Genomic DNA, 14,832 nt, shown 5'->3' with positions numbered 1-14,832 from the left:
TACCTATTAGAAAAGTTGTTATTTGAAACTGACTGATCCAATTTTGCACAAATTTAAAGTTTAAAAAAAAAACTATAACAAGATCAAATGACACCATGACAAATAGCTTTTAATACATGTAAAAAAGAAACAGCACGCACAGCAAAAACTAGAAAGTGTGAAACACAAAATTGTCATATTACAACACCTTTCTCATTCAGCAGTCTACACAATTCAGTCAACGTGGCCAGTGTGTTCTAATACCAACAAAAATTTCTGTACAGTATCTTCAGCCTTCCAAATAATGTAACAGGTAAATCACCTTTTTGCCAGGTGGCTTGTGAGCGCTGTTTAAATGAAATCTCTGGTCAGGGGTAAGGATTGCATACTTGTTTAAATATGGTATCAACAACATCATTTTGATGTACGTAGACATCTCTGGCTGGAGCTGGTATATTATGTCAATTGTAGATGGTGGGTGCTCTTGATCTTGACCTTGATCCTGATTTTGACTTCCAACTTGGATCAGACATTCAACTTGACATTGACCTTCGATTTGACCTTGATGTTCAGCTTGGTATTCCAGTCTATGATTTGCTGTATTAGGGTTAGCTTGTAGTTGGTCAAAATCATCCGTCACTTGAATAGGATAATGTACAGCAATAACACTACCATCTATGGAAATATATACGCACTACATGTGCGTGCAAACATAGATAATAGACACCCACACTGGATTAGAAACTTCTAAGTACCACCTAATCTATCCGTGCTTCGCACCCCTTATACTGAGATTGGTTGCTTAGGACATTTTACACCTGCAATACTGACCAACATATCTCGTGCATGCAAGTTACCATCCAGAGCTAGCTAGCTAGCTATTAAGCCATTGTTTGATCAAGCTGCTAGAATTGCAATATCCAGCTCACACAGAATTTTCAATGTTCGCTCCTCAGAACTGGGATTTGAATGACATACCTGTAAGGTTTTTTTTTATTTTCGCAGATAACAAGACAGTCATCCATCTACACGAGTATCAAGAAACTAGTTGTATGTTTGTCAGTTATATTATTTGGTTATCTGCAAATGTAAAAACCTTTCGGTTCAGGGACTACTGACTTCCAAAATAGAAAATAGGCATGAAATAGAAATATCAACGGTTAGAAAATTTGCATGCATGCTTGCTAAGCTATGCAAGCTGAGTTTTACAGCTGTATATATAGGAAATGTCACAGTTCCAGTAAAAATATGTTTTCATGTGCAGTGCATCCAACAATTAAAGCACTTAGATAAATCATTATAAGTGAATTAGGTGCATACATATACCAATGCATAAGAGTGATAATCTAGGCACTTAATGTTTGACTCATTTGAATTGCAAAAGCCATAATTCTAACCAATCACACTCAACTACTTGTAGATTGAGCACATTTGTATACAATGTACTTGCTTAGTAGGCTAGCTGGTGACTTCACCTTCCCTAAGTCCTATAGCTAGTACATCTCATTGATACATGTATATGGAACTACTTATACTGCTATCGATATGGGTCAAAAATTATTTTAAATGTATAATAATATTATGGTGCAGCTAGCCTGTACGCTATTAGAAGTTCAACACGGTGCTTACTGCATATCCAACTATCTAGTGCAGCATAATTATAGTGAGCATAGCTTAACAGCTGAATATATATATGCAGAAACATACTCTACAGTGTCCTCTGTAGTACCAGATATGCAGGCTATTACTTTTAAAAATATAGCCAAACCATGCAGGGAATGGAGTATCAGTCCCGCCGGCCACAATGACTTCCTTTGGCTGAACAAATTTAAAACCACACTTCCTTTGGCTGAACAAATTTAAAACCACATTTCTTTGGCTGAACAAATTTAAAACCACACCAGGATGCATGTGGTTTATAACATCATACATTTAACAACTTATACGTAGGTTCCGGTTTCCAAAGAAATTATTTATTCAACTGTAAAAATTCTAATTGCTGCTTAATGAACATGTACCCCTTTGTCAACTATCAATGAGCAAAATAATTAACATGCTTAGAAACTGTCCAGTACTTGGAAACGGACACAAAATTATGTAATAGTCCTCCAGGCTCCTCCTGTGGGTTATATACTACTTGGGGAATTATCTGAGTGGTACACAGGTCAGCGTTGAAACCGGGTCACTACTGCTGACCCGGATGACCCACTGACCCGGATAGCAATCCGGGTCAGACCCGGATGTGACCCGGATGTGATCCGGATTGAATTAAGCCGAGGCGCGCGATAAGAGCTATGTTTCTGGTATTCTCGAGCGAGCGAGACTACGTTTTGAACGTTCGATTCGTGTTGAGTAAACGAGTAGTTATGTGATAACTAAGCCGATAAGTTTATAATTTTAAAATCAGTCAGTGGGTTAGTCTGGCGGCGCCCGCCCTTACTCCATGCGAAGGGGCGGGCGCCGCCAGACTATCAGTGGGTATGGTTCCAAGTAACTACTGTGAGTTTACAGACAGCAATTGGGTGTGGCTTCATACATACTTAGTATTGCAATTTCCCAATATATTAAAATAGGTGTGGCTCACAAAAGTACTTAACATCCTGCTGCAAGACTAGACCTAGACTATATACAACTCATACATTAATCGATTAGTGGGCGTGGCTCCACATAAGCTTGCAAACAGAAACGGACACAGTTTCATGCTACAGACTGCACTTACTAATAAATGGGCGTGGCTGAGCGTATGTTTGTAACGCGATTAGTGGGCGTGGCTCATGAAAGAGCTACGCGACTAGCGTTTATAGGTTCCACGTCGTCAAACGATCAATTTCGTTTCTCACGTGATCCAATCCGGGTCAGACCCAGATAATTTGTAAACCGGGTCAGACCCGGATGACCCGGAGAAAATGTGACCCGGTTGACCCGGATGACCCGACCCGGTTTCAGGTACCCTAGTGTTGGTTAAGTATTTTGCTCAATACTGCCACATGGAGACATTTTGCTTGAATGTGCATATAATTATGCTTGTGAGCATGTATCATGCGTGAGCGCAACATAATATGAATGTGTCATTCCAATGATTCCATTACATCATGAGTTGTTTTTCTAAAGGCTATTAATACCTCTGCCTTTTTCTATGCAGCATCAGTAACTGGCCTTGTTACCTTTGTACAGTGCAACAATATGTTATCTATCCATGTATGAGTGAAGTACACTGAATCATTTTTGCTGTATGCTAACACAATCACATGATGAATCCCTTTCCTAGCTGCTAAACAAGCCTTAACACATAGAACAATGCTTGGCTGCATAATTTCGCGTCATAGGATTATGATGCATGACCAACTTCCTCTGAATCTGTACCAAAGGTTACTTAATTTACCACACCATAGAGTTATTCATAACACTGTAACTATTTCCACATACACATAAATTGTTAATTTTGTTATTCACACATTAAATGTGCAACTACATGTAACAAGGAGTAATACATTTATGTATGCAACAGCAATGGCACCGAGTATATAAATAAATTCTGTATAGAGACACATGGCTGCAATCCTAACTTCAAAGCAATTATTGGTAGCTACCTGAAATGTCTGTACTATACTAACACCAAGTGTTTCATTGCATTATGACAATCAGGAGCATTCAATGCAGTTAAGTGAAAATATAATGTGAGGAAAGTACCTATAGCTACTTGGGTTTATCAAAATAGTTTGGGAACAATGTGAGCCTAATTCATGTAGTAGTGATTTTGATTCAACTGATCTGTATTCGCCCAAAAGTGTGCATGGAAACAAGCCAAACCACAGTCATTTCTTCCCATGGTTGCTAATCAGCTGCATGCAGTGTGGCAACCGCATGGAATCAAAGCGACATTTATTTTTGGCTATATATAAATCTCTCAAAAATACAAGTAGGATCAGCTTCATTAGTGTATATTTCCAATTACAATGTAGCTACAAACAATTAAAAATATTTCTTGTGGAAATACAAACAATCTGAATACCTCATGTAACTGCTACATTGCATAACTCACAATTAGGTGTGGCACACACTATACATTCACATGATGCTGACACCTCACACATACACAAACACACTTACATGATATTACTAGTATGAGAACTGGACATGAAATAATTAACCAATATGGTTAGCTATATCAACAGCTAAAAAACTTTCCATGTTTGCTAAGCAATGCAAATTCAATTTTACAGCTGAATAAATTTATACTTAGAATTTCTCTGGAAATGTCACAGCTCCAGTAAAATATTTTATGCACACCCAACTAGCACTTAGATAATCTCAGTTACGTAAATGCATGCATAATACTGTAAGAGTGGTAACCTATAGGTACTGAATATTTAACTCATTTGAATTACAAAAGCTGCTATAATCAATCACACTCTGGTCTGACCACTGCACCTTGTCACCAATAGAATGACCAGTAGTACATTTATACTTGCTCAACATTCTGTTGGTTTGGCTTTCCCTATCTCCAAGATGTACATGTCCAAGTCCTATCTTAAATACACATGTATGGAACATTACACTACTCAACTTGCTATGTACAGTAGCTTACCAATTTATACTCCAAGATATTTTGTGGTAGTGACTTCCTTTATATGAGATTCCACAATATAATATGTTGTAGAGCTCTCTTTTTTGTTTGTAAACTAATACTTATAAATTCAAATTTGGAAGGATTAAAAGGCTGCATGGCCATTTAGCTAAGTGACTACTTTTCAAGGATATCATAGTCTTGCTGTAGTGAGTTGTATAGTCATCCTTCGAGCAATCACTGATAGGAGTACAAGAGGACATCATCATCATAGAGTCTTACTTTATTATGTACACAAGTAGGGAGATCATTGATATGCATCAGAAATACTAGAAGAGCTACAGAACCGTTATTTGTGGCACAATCAAAATTAGACGAGTTGCATGATTATGATTTTTCATGTTGTCTACTACAACATGTTAAGATCTGCTTGTTAAAAATATTGGTTCACACTGGGAGAGTTTCTGACTTTTTTGCCTTGCTAAAGTCGAGAGATAAAATTGTCCTTTATTTTGACATTATTCAGCAATATCATTTAACAGTGGTAATTATAACTGGTGGCTCCAGGAATTTTGGTGACAAGTTTCCAAATTTTCTGTTGCCGGCATGCACACTTAAATCTAGGGGGATCCAGGGCTTGCTTCCCCAGGAAATTTTTGAATGCATTCTAAGATTAAATATTGTCTTTAAACTGACGTTTTAAATATAATGTTTTGCTTGCTTCTGCTGGCATAGCCGGTATCACGAGCAGGCTAGGTGGAGTTTGAAGCATATGACAGATATGGATGCCATTCTGGGGCCTATTTAATGTCTTAAACACTTTGAGATATGATTTTAGACTGTGTTGGTACGGGTAGAGTAACTATTAGAGTAGTTGAGGGCTGCTCTATTAGAATATTTCAATCTGAACCTTTGCAAATCAATGTAAAACATAATTATAATTGCTTTGCCCAGTTACTGGAAACCTCAGAAACCCCTAAATCTGCCCCTGGGGTATCACAGCTACTTTATGATGTTTAACCTATGCTCTTCATACAAGATCTAGAAGACTTCATATATTTTTAATACATTGAGTACATAATATGTTTTAGAGCTAATACAAGTGAGTGATATAGGTCAGAAGTTACAGGAAACTGAATAAAAGCCTGTCAGTTTTCATACCTCTGGTATGGTCTAATGATGTTTGAAATATTAATGTTAAGGTAGGATCAATTTCAAGCCTAAATTATTTTGGGAAACAAACTGGAAGATTATCAGGATCATTAGCCTTGTTGGAATTAATGTTACTTAATAGTTCGGAAACATCCTAGATATGGGGTTGACACAACAGAGGGGTCACCTTCCATAGTGGAATACAGGAAGTATCTTCATTAGTAAACACTGATGAGAAGTAGGTTACAACAAACAATTATATCTTTAGTCAACAGGTCAGTGTTCAGTACTTCATTCAAGAACAACACACTTACCAAGATTTTACCAGCACCTTAAACTTCCTTCCTCATTAACTAGTACTCAAATGTAATATTTACAAGTTATAATTCTTGTTACAGTTGAGTTACCAATTTCCCTAGAAAACCTTTGTTTACTCAAGAGTGATGCTTGATCGTCTTTGTGGTTTACTATAATATTGTTGGCAAGTGACTATAAAAAGACCAACACCATCTACCGGCTATCATAATTATTACACTGTTGACCACTTGTACAAGTGTGGAGTTACATTTGCAATGAAATTGAGCTGCTGTTTTTCTGTTCTGCTACTGGTGGCAGCTGGAAACTCAATCATAGTGCCAGAAAAAGATTTAGAGGGAGGAGGACCTTCTTTGGGAACGGACCAGTCAAATCCAGGGCAGTCCTGTCGCCACATATATGAGTCTAATCCTTCTAGCCATGAAAAATCTGGCTCTTATTGGATTAAACTGACTACAAGTGAGACAGTTCTGGTAAGGTTTATAGCTACATGATTTTGATACAAACACAATATAAAAACACATTGTAATATACTGTACAAACCACAGTTCTTACATTGAAAATATTATTCTTAGGTATACTGTGATATGGGCTCTTCAGGACAAGGTGGAGGATGGACAAAGATCGCTGATGTTGCTGGAAGTGATTGTCCACCAGGATGGCAAAGTATTATTATACCAACAACTGAAGAAAGAGTCTGCAGAGGCAGTGGTGAAGATTCCGGATGCTCTTCAGCTAATTTCTCTGTCCGTGGTCACATTTTCAATAAGATTTATGGCTACGCACTTGGCTATCAGAAAGGAAGAACTTGGGGATTCAGTTCATACTACTCCAGTGCACATAACATAGATGAGCATTACCTTGATGGACTTTCTATTACTTTAGGCAATCCTCGTCAACACATTTGGAGCTATGGGGCTGGGATATGAAAAACAAGCTATATCAACAAAGCATACAACTGTCCTTGTTCTTCTTTTAATAATGAGGCTGCACCTAATTTTGTCAGAGATCACTATTACTGTGAATCAGGAGCATCTAACAATCCTTCAAGATCAGACTATATTACTGATAATGTGCTATGGGATGGAAAGGATTGTGCTGAGGGAAATAGTTGTTGTGCTCAACTGCAAATGCCATACTTCATCAGGATACTACCCTTTCCAATAAATGGAACCATTGATTATGTGGAAGCTAGGATTTGCCAGGATAGTAGCTTTGATTACGGATCAGCTCTTATAAAGGAGATGCAGCTCTTCATCACCTATGATCCTTAAGGAGTGTTGATACATTCCAAGGTCATTAACTCTTGCTTGAACTTTTGTTGTGTTTTAGGTTAGGCATTGTGTAGCTATAGTTTGCAACTTTAATTTGCATTCAGGTTTTTGTCATGCGCATTATTAATGTTGTACCAAATTGTTACAATCACTATCATTTAAATACCTACTGCAATACATGACCAGGTCTACAAAACCAGGGTACAGGAATTAAAGTGACAATTATTAGGCTTTTCTTCCGTACATTTTTTTATTTCTGGCAGAGACCACTACTGAGCTATGTAACAGTACTTTCTAAAAAGCCTGAGGCCATACCTATTAGAAAAGTTGTTATTTGAAACTGACTGATCCAATTTTGCACAAATTTAAAGTTTAAAAAAAAAACTATAACAAGATCAAATGACACCATGACAAATAGCTTTTAATACATGTAAAAAAGAAACAACACGCATAGCAAAAACTAGAAAGTGTGAAACACAAAATTGTCATATTACAACACCTTTCTCATTCAGCAGTCTACGCAATTCAGTCAACGTGGCCAGTGTGTTCTAATACCAACAAAAATTCTGTACAGTATCTTCCACCTTCCAAATAATGTAACAGGTAAATCACCTTTTTTCCAGGTGACTTGTGAGCGCTGTTTAAATGAAATCTCTGGTCAGGGGTAACAGGGGCGGATCCAGGAGCTGGCAAGGGGAGGGGCACAAACAGGCTAAGTTGTAGCGTAGGTGGTTAGGGATAGCCATGCAGATTCTCATGTCTGCAAATGATCACCTCTTAGTAGTGTCTCACTGTTGGTTTTCCCATTTTGGTCTTTGCAGCTGGGATGGTGTGAAGTCTTAAAAACTGTTTAAATGGCTGTGAATGTGTTAAACCACAGCAACACTTCGTACAGGCTCTGCCTTCTGTGTACGCCCTCCAGTGCCTAACTGGCTCGCTAACTGGTAAAGAGGATAAGAATAACACGATAATTATTTTAGAGGCGCTTAGTACGCACGAAGGTGCTGGGTGACAATTTCACAGCTAGTTTGACTTTGGTTTGCTTTGGTCTCAGGTTAATTTGTAGTAAAATGTGTTTTCATGAGTTTTATGAACTGATCTTGGCCTGACAAAGTTTAGTAGAAGTATGGCTGGCTCCTCCACTAGGTGGGGGGGGGGGGGGAGCATTTGCCCCAAATGCCCCATCCTGGATCCGCCATTGGGTAAGGATTGCATACTTGTTTAAATATGGTATCAACAACATCATTTTGATGTACGTAGATATCTCTGGCTGGAGCTGGTATATTATGTCAATTGTAGATGGTGGGTGCTCTTGATCTTGACCTTGATCCTGATCTTGACTTCCAACTTGGATCAGACATTCAACTTGACATCGACCTTCAATTTGACCTTGATGTTCAGCTTGGTATTCCAGTCTATGATTTGCTGTATTAGGGTTATCTTGTAGTTGGTCAAAATCATCCGTCACTTGAATAGGATAATGTACAGCAATAACACTACCATCTGCAATATATACGCACTACATGTGCATGCAAACATAGATAATAGACACCCACACTGAATTAGAAACTTCTAAGCACCGCTTAATCTATCCGTGCTTCGCACCCCTTATACTGTACACAGTATATACCAGGAATAGATTTTTCTACCTAACCTCTGTCAGTATATAGACCAGATTTGGTATTGGTTCTAATGATGCTAACCTTTTGTTTGAACTGTCAGTTGTTACCAATACTAAGCACCATCTGTCAGCTGCTAACAGCAGAAAAGTAGATTGCTATAGCTCATTATTATTGGTCCTTCAATGTACTGGCTTGTATGCCCAGCATGTTACAATTGAGATTGGTTGCTTAGGACAATTTACACCTGTAATACTGACCAACATATCTTGTGCATGCAAGTTACCGTCCAGAGCTAGCTAGCTATTAAGCCATTGTTTGATCAAGCTGCTAGAATTGCAATATCCAGCTCACACAGAATTTTCAATGTTTGCTCCTCAGAACTGTGGGATACCTGTAAGGTTTTTTTTTATTTTCGCGGATAACAAGACAGTCATCCATCTACACGAGTATCAGGAAACTAGTTATGTTTGTCAGTTATGTTATTTGGTTATCTGCAAATATAAAAACCTTTCGGTTCAGTAACTACTGACTTCCAAAATAGAAATAGGCATGAAATAGAAATATCAACAGTTAGAAAATTTGCATGCATGTTTGCTAAGCTATACAAGCTCAGTTTTACAGCTGTATAATATATAAGAAATGTCACAGTTCCAGTAAAAATATTTTCATGCGCAGTGCATCCAACAATTAAAGCACTTAGATAAATCATTGTAAGTGAATTAGGTGCATACATACTGATGCATTAGAGTGATAATCTAGGCACTTAATGTTTGACTCATTTGAATTGCAAAAGCCATAATTATAACCAATCACACTCAACTACTTGTAGATTGAACACATTTGTATACAATGTACTTGCTTAGTAGGCTAGCTGGTGACTTCACCTTCCCTAAGTCCTATAGCTAGTACATCTCATTGATACATGTATATGGAACTACTTATACTGCTATTGATATGGGTCAAAAATTATTTAAAATGTATAATAATATTATGGTGCAGCTAGCCTGTACACTATTAGAAGTTCAACACGGTGATCACTGCATATCCAACTATCTAGTGCAGCATAATTATAGTGAGCATAGCTTAACAGCTAAATATATATATGCAGAAACATATTCTACAGTGTCCTCTGTAGTACCGGATATGCAGGTTATTATTTTTAAAAATATAGCCAAACCATGCAGGGAATGGAGTATCTGTTGCACAGTCCCACCGGCCACAATGATTTCCTTTGGCTGAACAAATTTAAAACCACACTAGGACACATGTGGTTTATAACATCATACATTTAACAACTTATAGATTCCGGTTTCCAAAGAAATTAATTCAACTGTAAAAATTCTAATTGCTGCTTAATGAACATGTACCCCCTTTGTCAACTATCAGTGAGCAAAATAATTAACATTCTTAGAAACTGTCCAGTACTTGGAAATGGACACAAAATTACATAATAATCCTCCAGGCCCCTCCTGTGGGTTATATACTACTTGGGGAATTATCTGAGTGATACACAGGTACCCTAGTGTTGGTTAAGTATTTTGCTCAATACTGCTACATGGAGACATTTTGCTTGAATGTGCATATAATTATGCTTGTGAGCATGTATCATGCGTGAGCGCAACATAATGTGAATGTGTCATTCCAATGATTCCATTACATCATGAGTTGTTTTTCTAAAGGCTATTGATAACTCTGCCTTTTTCTATGCAGCATCAGTAACTGGCCTTGTTACCTTTATACAGTGCAACAATATGTTATCTACCCATGTATGAGTGAAGTACACTGAATCATTTTTGCTGTATGCTAACACAATCACATGATGAATCCCTTTCCTAGCTGCTAAACAAGCCTTAACACATAGAACAATGCTTGGTTGCATAATTTCGCGTCATAGGATTATGACGCATGACCAACTTCCTCTGAATCTGTACCAAAGGTTACCACACCATAGAGTTATTCATAACACTGTAACTATTTCCACATACACATAAATTGTTAATTTTGTTATTCACACATTAAATGTGCAACTACATGTAACAAGGAGTAATACATTTATGTATGCAACGGCAATGGCACCGAGTATATAAATAAATTCTGTATAGAGACACATGGCTGCAATCCTAACTTCAAAGCAATTATTGGTAGGTACCTGAAATGTCTGTACTATACTAACACCAAGTGTTTCATTGCATTATGACAATCAGGAGCATTCGATGCAGTTAAGTGAAAACATAATGTGAGGAAAGTACCTATAGCTACTTGGGTTTCTCAAAATAGTTTGGGAACAATGTGAGCCTAAGTCATGTAGTAGTGATTTTGATTCAACTGATCTGTATTCGCCCAAAAGTGTGCATGGAAATAAGCCAAACCACAGTCATTTCCTCCCATGGTTGCTAATCAGCTGCATGCAGTGTGGCAACCGCATGGAATCAAAGCGACATTTATTTTTGGCTATATATAAATCTCTCAAAAATACAAGTAGGATCAGCTTCATTAGTTTATATTGCCAATTACAATGTAGCTACAAACAATTAAAAATATTTCTTGTGGAAATACAAACAATCTGAATACCTCATGTAACTGCTACATTGCATAACTCACAATTAGGTGTGGCACACACTATACATTTACATGATGCTGACACCTCACACATACACAAACACACTTACATGATATTACTAGTATGAAGAACTGGACATGAAATAATTAACCAATATGGTTAGCTATATCAACAGCTAAAAAAACTTTCCATGTTTGCTAAGCAATGCAAATTCAATTTTACAGCTGAATAAATTTATATTTAGAATTTCTCTGGAAATGTCACAGCTCCAGTAAAATATTTTATGCAAATCCAACTAGCACTTAGATAAATCTCAGCTACGTAGATGCATGCATAATACTGTAAGAGTGGTAACCTATAGGTACTGAATATTTAACTCATTTGAATTACAAAAGCTGCTATAATCAATCACACTCTGGTCTGACCACTGCACCTTGTCACCAATAGAATGACCAGTAGTACATTTATACTTGCTCAACATTCTGTTGGTTTGACTTTCCCTATCTCCAAGATGTCCAAGTCCTATCTTAAATACACATATGCTTGGAACATTACACTACTCAACTTGCTATGTACAGTAGCTTACCAATTAATACTCCAAGATATTTTGTGGTAGTGACTTCCTTTATATGAGATTCCACAATATAATATGTTATTTGTAAACTAATACTTAGAAATTCAAATTTGGAAGGATTAAAAGGCTCGCCATTTAGCTAGGTGACTACTTTTCAAGGATATCAAAGTCTTGCTGTAGTGAGTTGTATAGTCATCCTTCGAGCAATCACTGATAGGAGTACAAGAGGACATCATCATCATAGAGTCTTACTTTATTACGTACACAAGTAGGGAGATCATTGATATGCATCAGAAATACTAGAAGAGCTACAGAACTGTTATTTGTGGCACAATCAAAATTAGACGAGTTGCATGATTATGATTTTTCAGGTTGTTTACTACAACATGTTAAGATCTGCTTGTTAAAAATATTGGTTCACACTGGGAGAGTTTCTGACTTTTTTGCCTTGCTAAAGTCGAGAGATAAAATTGTCCTTTATCTTGACATTATTCAGCAATATCATTAGGCCACGAAAAGTTAATTATATGTTTCTGGTTTCCTTCCTGGTCATTTTTTTGCTGAATGAATTGCACAATCACCATACAATAATTTATAATATTTTATATCTGTTGAAAAGTATTCATGTCTTGTAAACACTTTTTTTCTTATAAAGATGCACTAACTTTATGCATCAACTTTGTTTTCCCCTATAGCCTGCTAATTCCATGTACTGTACATATGTCAAATGCAGTACGTGTACCACATCAAAAAAACAAAAGAAGAAGAAGCCTGGTCACCTGGTCAATTTTGGGGAATTGGTAGGACCAGAAACATATAATTAACTTTGCACGGCCTTAACAGTGGTAATTATAACTGGTGGCTCCAGGAATTTTAAACTGACGTTTTAAATATAATGTTTTGCTTGCTTCTGCTGGCATAGCCGGTATCACGAGCAGGCTAGGTGGAGTTGTATGGAGTTTGAAGCATACAACTGATATGGATGCCATTCTGGGGCCTATTTAATGTCTTAAACACTCTGAGATATGATTTTAGACTGTGTTGGTACGGGTAGAGTAACTATTAGAGTAGTTGAGGGCTGCTCTATTAGAGTATTTCAATCTGAACCTTTGATTCCTTTGCAAATCAATGTAAAACATATTTTTAATTGCTTTGCCCAGTTACTGGAAACCTCAAAAAAACCCTAAATCTGCCCCTGGGGTATCACAGCTACTTTATAATGTTTAACCTATGCTCTTCATACAAGATCTAGAAGACTTCATATATTTTGATACATTGAGTATATAATATGTTTTAGAGCTAATACAAGTGAGTGATGTAGGTCAGAAGTTACAGGGAACTGAATAGAAGCTTGTCAGTTTTCATAAATCTGGTATGGTCTAATGATGCTTGGAATATTAATGTTAAGGTAGGATCAATTTCAAGCCTAAATTATGTTGGGAAACAAACTGGAAGATTATCAGGATCATTAGCCTTGTTGGAATTAATGTTACTTAATAGTTCGGCAACACCCTAGATATGGAGTTGACACAACAGAGGGGTCACCTTCCATAGTGGAATACAGGAAGTATCTTCATTAGTAAACACTGATGAGAAGTAGGTTACAACAAACAATTATATCTTTAGTCAACAGGTCCGTGTTCAGTACTTCATTCAAGAACAACACACTTACCAAGATTATACCAGCACCTTAAACTTCCTTCCTCATTAACTAGTACTCAAATGTAATATTTACAAGTTATAATTCTTGTTACAGTTGAGTTAACAATTTCCCTAGAAAACCTTTGTTTACTCAAGAGTGATGCTTGATCGTCTTTGTGGTTTACTATAATATTGTTGGCAAGTGAAAATAAAAAGACCAACACTATCTACTGGCTATCATAATTATTACACTGTTGACCACTTGTACAAGTGTGGAGTTACATTTGCAATGAAATTGAGTTGCTGTTTTTCTGTTCTGCTACTGGTGGCAGCTGGAAACTCAATCATAGTGCCAGATAAATATTTAGAGGGAGGAGGACCTTATTTGGGAACAGACCAGGGCAGTCCTGTCGCCACATATATGAGTCTAATCCTTCTAGTCATGAAAAATCTGGCTCTTATTGGATTAAACTGACTACAAGTGAGACAGTTCTGGTAAGGTTTATAGCTACATGATTTTGATACAAACACAATATAAAAACACATTGTAATATACTGTACAAACCACAGTTCTTACATTGAAAATATTATTCTTAGGTATACTGTGATATGGGCTCTTCAGGACAAGGTGGAGGATGGACAAAGATTGCTGATGTTGCTGGAAGTGATTGTCCACCAGGATGGCAAAGTATTACTATACCAACAACTGAAGAAAGAGTCTGCAGAGGCAGTGAAGATTCCGGATGCTCTTCAGCTAATTTCTCTCACATTTTCAATAGGATTTATGGCTATCAGAAAGGAAGAACTTGGGGATTCAGTTCATACTATTCCAGCGCACATAACATAGATGAGCATTACCTTGATGGACTTTCTATTACTTTGGGCAATCCTCGTCAACATATTTGGAGCTATGGAACTGGAGTATCAAAAACAAGCTATATTAATAGAGCATTCAATTGTTCTTCTCTCAATAATGAGGCTGCACCTAATTTTGTCAGAAATCACTATTACTGTGAATCAGGTGCATCTCAAAATCCTTCAAGATCAGACTATATTACTGATAATGTGCTATGGGATGGAAAGGATTGTGCTGAGGGAAATAGTTGTTGTGCTCAACTGCAAATGCCCTACTTCATCAGGATACTACC

Source organism: Dysidea avara, chromosome 12 (genome assembly GCF_963678975.1).
Source record: "Dysidea avara chromosome 12, odDysAvar1.4, whole genome shotgun sequence".
Taxonomy (NCBI): Eukaryota; Metazoa; Porifera; class Demospongiae; order Dictyoceratida; family Dysideidae; genus Dysidea; species Dysidea avara.
This window is presented reverse-complemented; position numbering follows the sequence as displayed.